Source organism: Manacus candei, unplaced genomic scaffold (genome assembly GCF_025592945.1).
Source record: "Manacus candei isolate 608988 ecotype Guabito, Panama unplaced genomic scaffold, ASM2559294v1 h1tg000057l, whole genome shotgun sequence".
Taxonomy (NCBI): Eukaryota; Metazoa; Chordata; class Aves; order Passeriformes; family Pipridae; genus Manacus; species Manacus candei.
In genome coordinates, this window is record NW_026138105.1 from 334,269 (window position 1) to 345,443 (window position 11,175).

The following is an 11,175-nucleotide window of genomic DNA, read 5'->3' on the forward strand; positions in this document are numbered from 1 at the left end:
AGTTGTTTAATGCTGGAATAGAAAATGCAAACCTTTGGGCATCCTCGGGGTGCAGGAATATGGTGAAAAAGCAGTCCTTTAAATCAATTATTGTCAGAGGCCAGTTCGCTGGGAGCATAGCAGGTGAGGGTAATCCTGGTTGCAATGCCCCCATAGACTCAATGACTGCGTTTACTGCTCTGAGATCCTGAATCATCCTCCATTTGCCAGTTTTTTTGGGAATGCAAAATACAGGAGTGTTCCAGGGACTATTTGTTGGCACAATGTGTCCTGCTTCCAATTGTTCCTCTACAAACATCTTTAAATGTTCAAGCCTTTCTTTTTTCATGGGCCATTGGTCTACCCAGACCGGCTGGTCACTTTTCCAGACCAGCTTAATCGGTGCTTGGGACGGCTGACCAATGGCCCCTATTGAAAAACCTGGCTGCTTGCAGGAGGAATTTGCATTACTGTGCCAAACTGTGAAAGTATATCACGTCCCCACAGAGAGCAAGGGATCGGGACTATGAATGGAACTACCTTTGCTACTTGCCCCTCTGGTCCCAAGACAGTGAGTACTTGAGCACTCTGTCTGGGTCTTTGTGTGCCTCCCACCCCTTGAATGGTTGCAGCTGGGCAAACAGTAGGCCAGTCAAGTGGCCATTCGGAGTCCTTTATGATGGAAACATCGGCTCCCAAATCCAAAAGGCCTGTAAATCGGTGCCCATTAACCTGGCACGTCATGAGCGGCTGTGCTGCTGTGATGGCTGCTGCCCAGTAAACTTGTGGTTGTCCCGTGCTGCCAAAGGCCCCTGAACCCCGCTCCCTCCCCCCCTCCCCTGCAGGCGACGTACTGTAGAAGGGGATTAACTGAGCAAGCTTCTGTCCTTTCGGGATGAAGCAGGGGGGTGAAGGGGTCCATGCCATTATCAGAATCTCGCTATGAGAATCCGAGTCTATTACACCTGGCAGCACAAACAAACCCATTCTGGTGGTAGAGGACCTTCCAATCAGCAGTGCATGTACCCCTGGATTAAGGGGACCCCGATGTCCAGTCGGGATTAGCACCACCTCAGTGGAAGTTATGAGGACTCTGTCCCTGTTGGATAAGTCCAGCCCAGTGCTGGCTGATGTGGCGGGGCACAGATCGCTGGTTGGGGTGCAGGGGCACAGAGCGCTGGCTGAGCTGGGGGGGCACAAATCGCCAGCCTGTTCCCCTGTGTCGCATGTGATTGCTGTACCAGGGCGTGCAACAGCGCCCCTTGCCTCCAGTTTTTTGGCATCCTCCTTGCTTTGGGTTGCTTTCGAGGTGCCAATGCTAGAGGTTTCTGAGGGCAGTCCCTTTGGAAATGGTCAGGGGCCCCACAAATAAAACAACCATCTTTGGGTCTGGCCCCCTGCTGTGTCCTTAACTGAGTACTCAGTGCTACTGCTAGCAAATCTGATTGATGTGTCAAAGAACCCACCTCTTGGCAGGCACGAACTAATTCTGAGATACTGCAAGTTTCCCTCTTAGGAAGGGTTTGCAGAACTCTTTTACAATCCACATTAGCATTTTCGAAAGCCAGTCTTCTACTAAGGATTTCCCTGGCTTCCTCATTTTCAATCTGCCTATCCAGAGCAGATTGCAGCCGATCTAGGAATTTTGTGTAAGGTTCTGTTGGGCCCTGTATTATTTTGGTAAATGACAAGTTTGCATCTCTGTCTGATGTAGGTAATTTTCTTATTGCCCGCATGGCATGTTTTGCTATTACCTCGTATACCTCTCTATTGTAACCGGTTTGAGCATCTATGGAACGATAGTTCCCATCCCCTGTGAGTTGGTGTGCTGATACCCCTGCTTGCGGGTCATTAGCGTAAGCAGAACAGATTTCTCTAAAATCGTTCAGCAATACATTGTATTGTGTGTTAGAAAGGCTTATTTGTAACAAGGTTCTCCAGTCATAAGGCATGAAGATGTATGTGGAACTTAGTGACTCTAAAAATGCAAGCGTGTTAGGGGATGATACACCAGTTTCTCTCATTAACTGTCTTAGTTCTTTGGTTAGTTCATGTGGTAATGGTTGGAACCTGCGGCTTTGACGTGGACCGATAATTACTGGACATGCTTGTATAACTTGTAAGTCCCCAGTACGCAATGCCTCTTCTCTGCATAAAGCCCACCTATCAATTGTACCTTCTCGGTATGTTGCTTCATCCCTTGCGGGCGGAGCTATCCCGAAATCCCCCTCCTCCTCCCCCCATTCCTCCCATTCCCCCCCCCCTGCAGCTCCGGCGAAAGCGGCTGTCTGTGGGTGGGTGGTGGTGGTGGTTGGGGAGTACGGCGCGGGGGCGGGGAAGGACGGGTCGGTGTCCGAACCGCGTGGCAGGTAAGATGGTGGTGCCCGCTCCTGGGCGTGTACTCGGCATTCATGCGCGGGATGGGTTGGCGAGTAAGCTGGGCTAGCCCCCCCACTCCCGTCACGGGACCCCCTGCTACTGTCCCACTGACTGGAACCTCGCATCTGGGGCCCCACTCCCTCCCGCCGGTCCGTGTCCCTTGGGCTCCCGGTTCCCTTCCCCGGAGTTGAATTGTGAACGGCTCCACCCCCTCCTCCCGCCGAGCTTTGTGAGTTCAAACTGCGGCGCGTAAAAGTGGGGCTGCTGCTTGCAACCTGAGTGGGGGTGTATGTGTTCGTCGTTCTTTGGTGGGATCTGCTTAATGCAGTCCTTATAGCTTGCCAGGCTGGGTAAGCATTGTTTGCTTGGGAATCCCCTCTCTGAGCCTTGAGTTTGATAAGATTGCCTATTTTGTCCCATATGTGAATGTTGAGGGCTTCAACCAGAGGTAGTTCTGGTACGGCTGCTTTAATGAGCCGCACCAACTCTGATAATTCAGCCCTTGTAACCTGAACATAGTAAGGATTCAGCAGAGCAACCAGTGCTTCTGTGTCCCGTGATACTTCGGTAGGGAAAAAGTTTCCCATGTTACCTTTGTGTCTTGGCGCTGCTGGGGTGCGCTGCTGAAGAGGGTCTGTCGGTTTGTTGATTTGTGTTGGCTCACTGTCGGTTGGGCTGTGGCGTCCCGTCAGCGGCGGCTGATGTCCTGGTGCAGGCAGCAAGCGGCAAGCGGCGGCGGCAGGCACGGGCAGCTGTAGTGACGGACGCGGGGGCTGGCTGTAGAGGCGGCGGCTTGGGGCTGCGGCGATCGGCGTGTGCGGGCTGCAAAGCGGCGAACGAAGCGGCGGCGCTGGCGGCGGCGTCTCAGTCACGTGGCGGCGGCTCGGCGTGGTCCCGGCTCCGTCTCCGGTGAGCGCGGCGTTCGCAGCGACGGCAGCGGCGGCTCCGGGGGTTCCCGCGGTTCGCTGGGCGGCGAGGGGGTCGGGGGCGCGCTGTGTCGGAAGGCGCGGCGCGGTGCCTCGGTGAAGCCCGCGCGGTCTGAATACGTTTGTGGCTGTGTTCACGGCGCTGTGTGCTTATGCCGCCGTGCCGAGTGAACCCGTGCTGGCGCCGGGTCTGTCCGCCTGTGGCGGGTGTCTACGGGGCGGCGCCGGGCAGCGGAGCAGTGGCGGTGGTCGCGGCGCCTGTGCGTAGCGGTGTGCCCGCGCGCGTGCACGCCGGCGGCTCCGGGCAACGGGGGGGCTCTGTGTCCCCTGCACTGCTGACAGCCATGGTCCTGGGGGGTGTGCGTTCCCCTTCCCTTCTTTGCAGCGAGTGTTTTTTCCCTGGTGCCGCTCCTCTTCTTAGAGCGGCGAGTTAATGATGGTAGCAAAAGCCTTGAGGGGTGCAGCTGGAGGAGGGGGAAAGCTGTTTCTCCTTTTCCCCGTTAGACCAATCACCCCCTCTCTGAAACTGTTTGCAGCTGTTCTCTCCCTCTCCTATGTTTTTGTCTTTTCTTAAGCAGACTCTGTGATTAAGTTCCTTCTGCTGATTTTCTTTGGGTGAGCCCGGTCCCTCCTCCCCCTCCTTCGTCCTTCGGCAATGAGGGGCGGGGGGGAGGCAAAGACGGTAAAACACAGAAAAAAGGGAAAAGAGAAAAAACAACTTAAAATTAACAATATCCCAACTTATAAATCAGATAAGATTGCATTGTTTTTACAGCAATAGGTGTTACGCATGCAGCGTGCTCATGGCATTCTCAAATGTTTTCTTCAAAAACAGAAAGGGAGACTGACGAAAAATCCTTTGAAGCAAGATTAGAAATAATGCAACATCCGTGCTTAGTCTTTTGCATATTACAGAAGGTTATTAAGAATTTCCTATAGCTTGCTATTTCGCATCTCTTACATGAAATTTGGCTGTTTCCCCCAGGGGCAGGGTGCAGGTAGAAGATTTGGAGACGGAACGATGAGACAGAAGGGGACATAGTCTTGCCCCCTGCAAAAGTAGTTTTATTGCCTTTATGACAGAATATCATTGCTCTATGAGAAGGGTTGAAGATTTCCAAGATAATATTCTGTTCTTTCTTGCTGTATCTGTCTTTTACATAGAGAGTTATGCAGGATTTGCAGTTTGCTGATGACGGCTATGCCATAAATTTCCTTTGAATTATGAAACTGATAAGAAGTGCACAGTCAATGACTACTTGAAAATGTGTGTGATTGAGGAGCATGTTTGAGGTGGCCACCTGAATGTGGTGTGAAAGAGAAAAGCTACATGAATGTGTGACTGTGTAAACTTAAAAATACCTTCTGCCAGTGTTAAGATTTTAGAGATGTGTAACATGATTCTGTTGAACCATAGTGAATCCTTATTCTGAATGGTATATGAATTCTTCAAGTTCTCACCGTGAGTGATGAGGTTTTAGTTATTTCTAGACTAGCCCTGTCCAGCTAGCTGTATGATCTGAACTGAAGTTAAATAAGAAGTTCTTACAAAAATTTAATATTCTATTACAGCCTTGTATGAAATTTATGCAAGTTAAGTCTCAGGTGGAGTTTTTCCACTGCTGTTGTTCCTTAGCTGTGTAAGCTGCGCAGGAGACCACTAGTTTTAGAGCAAGTAAAAATCATAAGCCAGCAAACATTAGTGCAGACTGCAAGGTTGGCAGAGCCCGAAACAAAATACACTACTATGCATCCAGGTGCCCGGGAACCATTCTTACAATTTGTGGAAAAGCTGCAAGATGCTGTAGAGAAACAAGTTTTGTGACAGATACAGAAATTGCTAGTTACATAACTAGCTAGAGATAATGCAGGCTTGTGCCAGGGTGAGGTCCTTAGACCATCAAATAATTGCATTTGCATCTGCTATGGCAGTAGTGAGAGTCGTTTTGAGCTTTTCTGTGTTTTCCAGGATTTAAATCAGGAGTTGTCGATGTTGCTGCCTTGTTTGCTCACTCGTTGCAGGGGCAGACTGTCAAGGCCATCCTGTGTGCCTTCTCAAAAACATCTGTAGTGTTGTGTATAGTGTGTCTTCAGGCCTCCTGGCTGGAGGCCAGAGCAGACCAATTATGTTGATCAGTGTGACCAGAGCTGAAGTGTTGTTTTAAAGAATCCTTATATATTGTCTTCAAAACTCCTCCCGTGCAACAGCTGGTAGCAATATTAATTGTAAAACGGCTAGTCTCTCCTCCTTAAAACATGCCCTACCCATTGTAGCTGTGTTCTCAGCAAAATAACCTCACTAATTGTGATTAATCCTTGTTTTATACCAGATGCATTGCTTGCATAATTTGACTAGTGAATGTTTAGGGTTGTACGAAGGCAACGTGTATTCTTTGTGATGCTCAAAGCTATCTGTTAATTGTCCAAACAAACAAACAAACAAACTTCTATAGTCATTCCAAGAGTTAAGGTTGTGATATTAGGAGGTACTGCTTGGAGTTTTCCTTTAGAACATACAGATCCTGTGTGACTTAAACAATGGCTCCTACCTACAGAACAGCTGTTGGCCCTGCAACAGCTTGTCAGAAGGCAGCTTGATTCTGATTACATTGAACCATCTCAGAATCCTTTAATTACCCCTGTGTTTGTGATAAAGAAAAAATCTATGAAATGAAAACCTTTGCATGATCTCAGACAGGTTGGTGCAATCATGGTTAGTAAGCATTGGCACCCCTTCTGTGCTTTCTGCTGAATAACCCATTGTTATTATTGATTTGACAGGTTATCTTCTCACAATCCAGTTAGATCCCAGTGATAGAGAAAAAATGTGCATTTTTAGTTCCATCTATTATTCGTGCAGAACCTTATGAGTGTTATCCATAGAAAACCCTCTCCCATAGAATGAAAGGCTTTTCCATAATTTGTCAGTGGTTTATGTTTCCAATGCAATTTTCTGACTGTCTTTGTTGTCATTATATAGATGATATTTCTGCTAGCTGTAACCACTGAGGATTAGCTGGGTGTGTTGGACGCTGAAACCAGAAAGAGTCTACAATTCTTTGGCCTAGTAGTTGCTCCTGACACGGGGCAGTGAAAAGTACCCTGGAAATATTTAGGGTTCATGTACACAAAAAGCAGTCATTTCTCAACCAGTTATGCCAAGTCTTAATTTTCAAGCGTTGTTTGTACTCTAAAGAACTCCTTTGCAGATGATTGTTCCAGCAAGTTTCCTATGCTTCGATCCAGTGCAGTTTCATAGTTTTTTACCTCTTTTACAGTTTTGAGAAAAACATGCTGTGCTTGGCCAAAAGCCTCCTTTAAGCTGATGGTCTTGTGGTCCCTGTGGGAGCTGGGGGCGGAGGGCAGCGTGCAGGTGTGGACCTTGTCCTTCTCGCAGTAGCATTCCAGCAGTTTACTGTACTGGGGGATTTTCTCTCAGCCAAAACCTGGGCACCACAGAGCCCCACCAGGACGTAGTTTTTTCTGAGTGTTCTTTGTGCTATGCTTACTCAGGTGGGCTTGGCACAGGGAGACCTTGCAGGTCAGGCAAGTCTTCATGGCTGAACGGGGGCCTGTGGGGTAAAGGCAGAGTGGGCACTGGGAAGGGCCCTGCTGGCATATTTCTGTTCCTTCTGTATGCGTGCACTCCTTGCAGAAGCTGTGACTGCACCCCAGAGACATAGGGTTCCTGTAAATGTCCAGGCAGATGGGGCATGTCAGTTCGTCCTGCAGCCTGGCCTCAGCACCCACCTCGGCCATGTTGCCTGAGCTTTGTGACAGGGCTGAGAGCAAGGAGGAGGGCACTGGTGAGAAACTGAGAGCACAGCATACAGAAGCCTTCAGATGTCGATTTAGCTTAATTCATTCTATTGCTCGCTCAGTTGTTGTCTCTTGTCCGGATTGTCGTCGTGCTTGTACTGTCTATTTTAGTACTAACCCTCGAGGTCTTACTCTGGCAAAAGATCCCCAAGAGTTAGATTTAATGGGATCACTGTATATACATAACACAAGTGGTAATGGGACTCAAACCTGTTTTATGTTGAGATTATTTCAATCTAGATTGTTTATCAAAACCACGACTTGTCCAGCTGGCACAAACTGCCTAGCCTGTACACAAAAGAACTGTAGAGCCTGAGTGAAACAGTAGAACACACAAAGAAAGTAACAGTAACAACTAGTCCTATAGACTTGTGGCTTCAATCTATTTTTGGTTCTATGTCTGAATGGGTTTTAAGTTTTGTTAAAGAAAAACCTACCATGGTTGTTGACAATTGTTGTAATTTTAGTAATAGTTCATATTGCTTTTTCTTGTATTGTTAAATGTGTAAGTGCTATAACAGAGAAAACATTATTAGCCCAGAATAAAATAACGGGGGTATTTGTAGGGAATTGGCTATAGAACACGGCTTGCCTAGGCCGTGGGAACATCTTAGATAGTGAGGTTACAGTGCCCTTGTACCCCCGTTAGCTGGCTGGTAAACAGGACATTGTGATTAGCAAAACAAAAAGCAACTGAGTACCACCTGTGTCAACAAAGAAATGAGTAAGAGGTGAGATCAACATTTAAGCAGAACCAATAATGAGCTTAGCTTTTGCAATATGTATGAACTAATTATAAAGCATATATTAAGCTGTTAGCAATGATCAATAAATGAAGCTTGCTGATTCTCATATTGAGCGTCTCATTCTTCCCTCGTCACGACAAGTGGCGACCAATATTGTACCCCATGCTAAAAGATATGAAAAAGGCCATCGTCGAGTATGGGTTGGGGGCACCCTTCACCATCGAGTTGCTAGAATCCTTCTTCCTGGCCTATAAGCTGATACGTTACAACATAAGAGCAATGATAGGAGGACTCTTTACAACAGTACAGTCCTCAGTGTTTGAGGCAGAATGGAAAAAATTAATCACTGCATATGTCAATGACAAAATGGAAAGAAGGAGAATCCCAATTCAGCAGGCAATAGACATGCTCTATGGGGAGGGGAACTATTCGAGTAGGGGGGATCAAGCTCAAATTGACTCCAAATTTTTAGAAGCGACTAAAGAATTGGCATTGGAGGCCGTGAAAAGGGTGACAGATGCCTATGTGCAAACGCCTTCTTTCACACTTATTGACCAAGGCCCAAAAGAACCTTTTGTAGAATTCATAACCAGGCTAAAAGAGGCAATCAGCAGGCAGGTCCACCAAAAAGAGAGCCAGGAAATTTTATTCAATAAATTGGTTATCAAAAAGGCGAATGAGGACTGTCAGAAAGCTTTGAAGATGTTAAAGGATCCCTCCCTACTCAAAATGATAGACGCTTGTAAAAATATAGGTTCCAATTCCCATAAAGCGCGTCTATTGGCTGCCACTTTCATGGGTCCCCAATCATGTTTCAATTGTGGTGAAAAGGGACACTTCAAAAAACATTGTCCTAAGTTAGTCCCCGAACCAAATTTGCCTAAGACCCTATGTCGGAGGTGTGGGAAGGGTCGCCATTGGTCTTCTAGTTGTAGGTCAATGACCAATATCAATGGTGAGCCCCTTGCCCCCAGGAGGTCCCCAGAGCTGAGGAAAAGGGTAACCTTCCAATCTTTGCCCGATCTTCGCCCTTACGCCTGTGAACATCAGGGAAACGGGGAGCAGAGCGCCCAGGGGGGCGCGACGACACAAATAACCCCTGCTCTCCGCTCCATCCTGCGCCCAACACCGCGCCCAGCTACCCCATTACCCAAGAGCCTCCGACAGACCTCATTCCCGTTCAGTGTGATCCTTTAAATTCAGCAGACCCTATCTCAGTTAAAAACCAGTGTGTTCCCCTAAATTGGATAATCCTTTCCGTTACTCACCCGTCTACTCACCTAAGCTCCTATGAGCAGGCCAGGGTTAGACCATCTGCCCTGGTCGATCCAGATAAGACTTACCTGATGATATCGCACTTTTCAGCAGTGGCTAAGGGAATAATTGTAGTGCCTACTCTCCTGACGGGACTGACGAACACAAATATAGCTATATGCCTAACTGTGCATTTCCCTCCCGTGCAGTTGGAGGACCGTTTCCCCGTGGCGAAGATGGTCTCCACCGACGAGCTGCTCTGCATGGTGTCCCCAGATGAGGAGCGGAGGGAGGGATCACTGAGGGAAGTCCACTGGACAACCTCGGTGAAGACCTCTCGCCCTCTTCTAACATGTCTCATCTACTTTTCTCAACCTAGACACCCTCAGAAAGTCAAGGTGGAAGGGTTACTCAACATGGGGGCGGATGTCACCATAATTGCCTCCAAGGACTGGCCGTACGGCTGGCCAGCCCAGACCACTAACATCTGAGTCAGCGGTGTAGGGGGATCGCAGTACCCCGTCAGGAGTAAAGAGGTAAAGAGGAACTCCGAAGTTCCACCCACCTTTTCCCTGTCTTCCTATCACACTTTTCCCTGAGTTGTCAGTCCCATGCTCCTCCCCAGTTCAGAATCCTCCCCTCAGACTTTAAACCCCTTATTTAAACCCCTGTTGTCCCTGAATAAAGTGGCATTGCTGCACAAACCCTCAACTGTGCCAAGAACCATTATTGCAGTGCTCAGTCCTATTTCCCATCCCCCGGGACCGTGGCAGCAGGGAGATTGCCAAAACTGAAACCAGTACACAGTTGAAAGCTGAACAAAACAACATTTATTCCAAAGAAAGTAGCAAACAAAATGAGAAACCGAGAGACAGAAAAGAGAAGGGAAACAAGCCCCCAAGACAACCCCCCATTCACTCAAGTGTTACTTACCAGGTTGTCTTACCGACCCCAGAATGCTTAGAATTCCCCATAGCAGAAGCTGCATCCTCATTATCCTCGATGAGCCAATTTTCATTAATGTGAGGAAAGCTGAGAGACTGTAGAAACATCAGTTGAACTTCAAAGTCTCCTGGTTTCTGTCTCTCCTCAGACTTAGAATCAGGGTTAGGGTTAGGGTTAGGGTTAGGGTTAGGGTTAGGGTTAGGGTTAGGTTTAGGGTTGGGGTTAGGGTTTAGGGTTAGTGTTAGAGTTAGGGTTAGGGGTTTTTTTTAGGGTTAGGGAACCGGGTTTGCGCATAGCTTGCAGTCTCTTTTTTAGGGTTAGTGTTGCTATGCGCAAACCCGATTCCCTGACCCTAATCCTAAAAAAGTGAATGCAAGCTATGTGCAAACCCTGTTCCCTAACCTTAACCTTAAAAAAGAGACTGCAAGCTATGCACAAAACCAGTTCCCTAACCCTAACTTTAAAAAAGAGACTGCAAGCTACTAGGGTTAGGGTTAGGGTTAGGGTTGGGGTTAGGGTTTAGGGTTAGGGTTAGGGTTAGGATTTGGGTTAGGGTTCGGGTTAGGGTTAAGGTTAGGGTTAGGGTAAGGGTTAGGGGTTAGGGATGGGGTTAGGGTTAGGGTTAGTCAGAATCTGTCTCAGTGCGCGATCTAACTATCGTGGGTTTACCCCATTCCAGGAACGCAAACCGTAAACCCTAAAACCTAAACCCTAACCCTTGTTAACCTTAACCCTAACCCTAACCCTAACATCTCATAGCAGAGGGAGGGAGGGGCCTGATTCCTCATCAGATGTATCAGCAGTCAAAAGTCTGTAAGCTCAGCTCTTGCCTTTTCAGGGCTTCACACTGTCAGCACTGGAGGGAGGGAGGGGCCCAACTGCTCATCAGAGGTATCATGCAAGTCAAAAGCCTGAAAAGTCTCCTAGAATGCATAAATCATTAACCATTTCAGTCTCTGACAATTGGTCCACACAGTAACTGCAAGCTATGCCCAAAGCCTGTTCCCTAATCTTAGAAGAGAGACTGCAACCCTCGAGATGTTGGAGGCTCGAGGCATGGTCCGTGACACTAATCATGGCTATAACTCGTAACTTCTTGGAGTATGGGGACTTCCCTCCTTCACCCC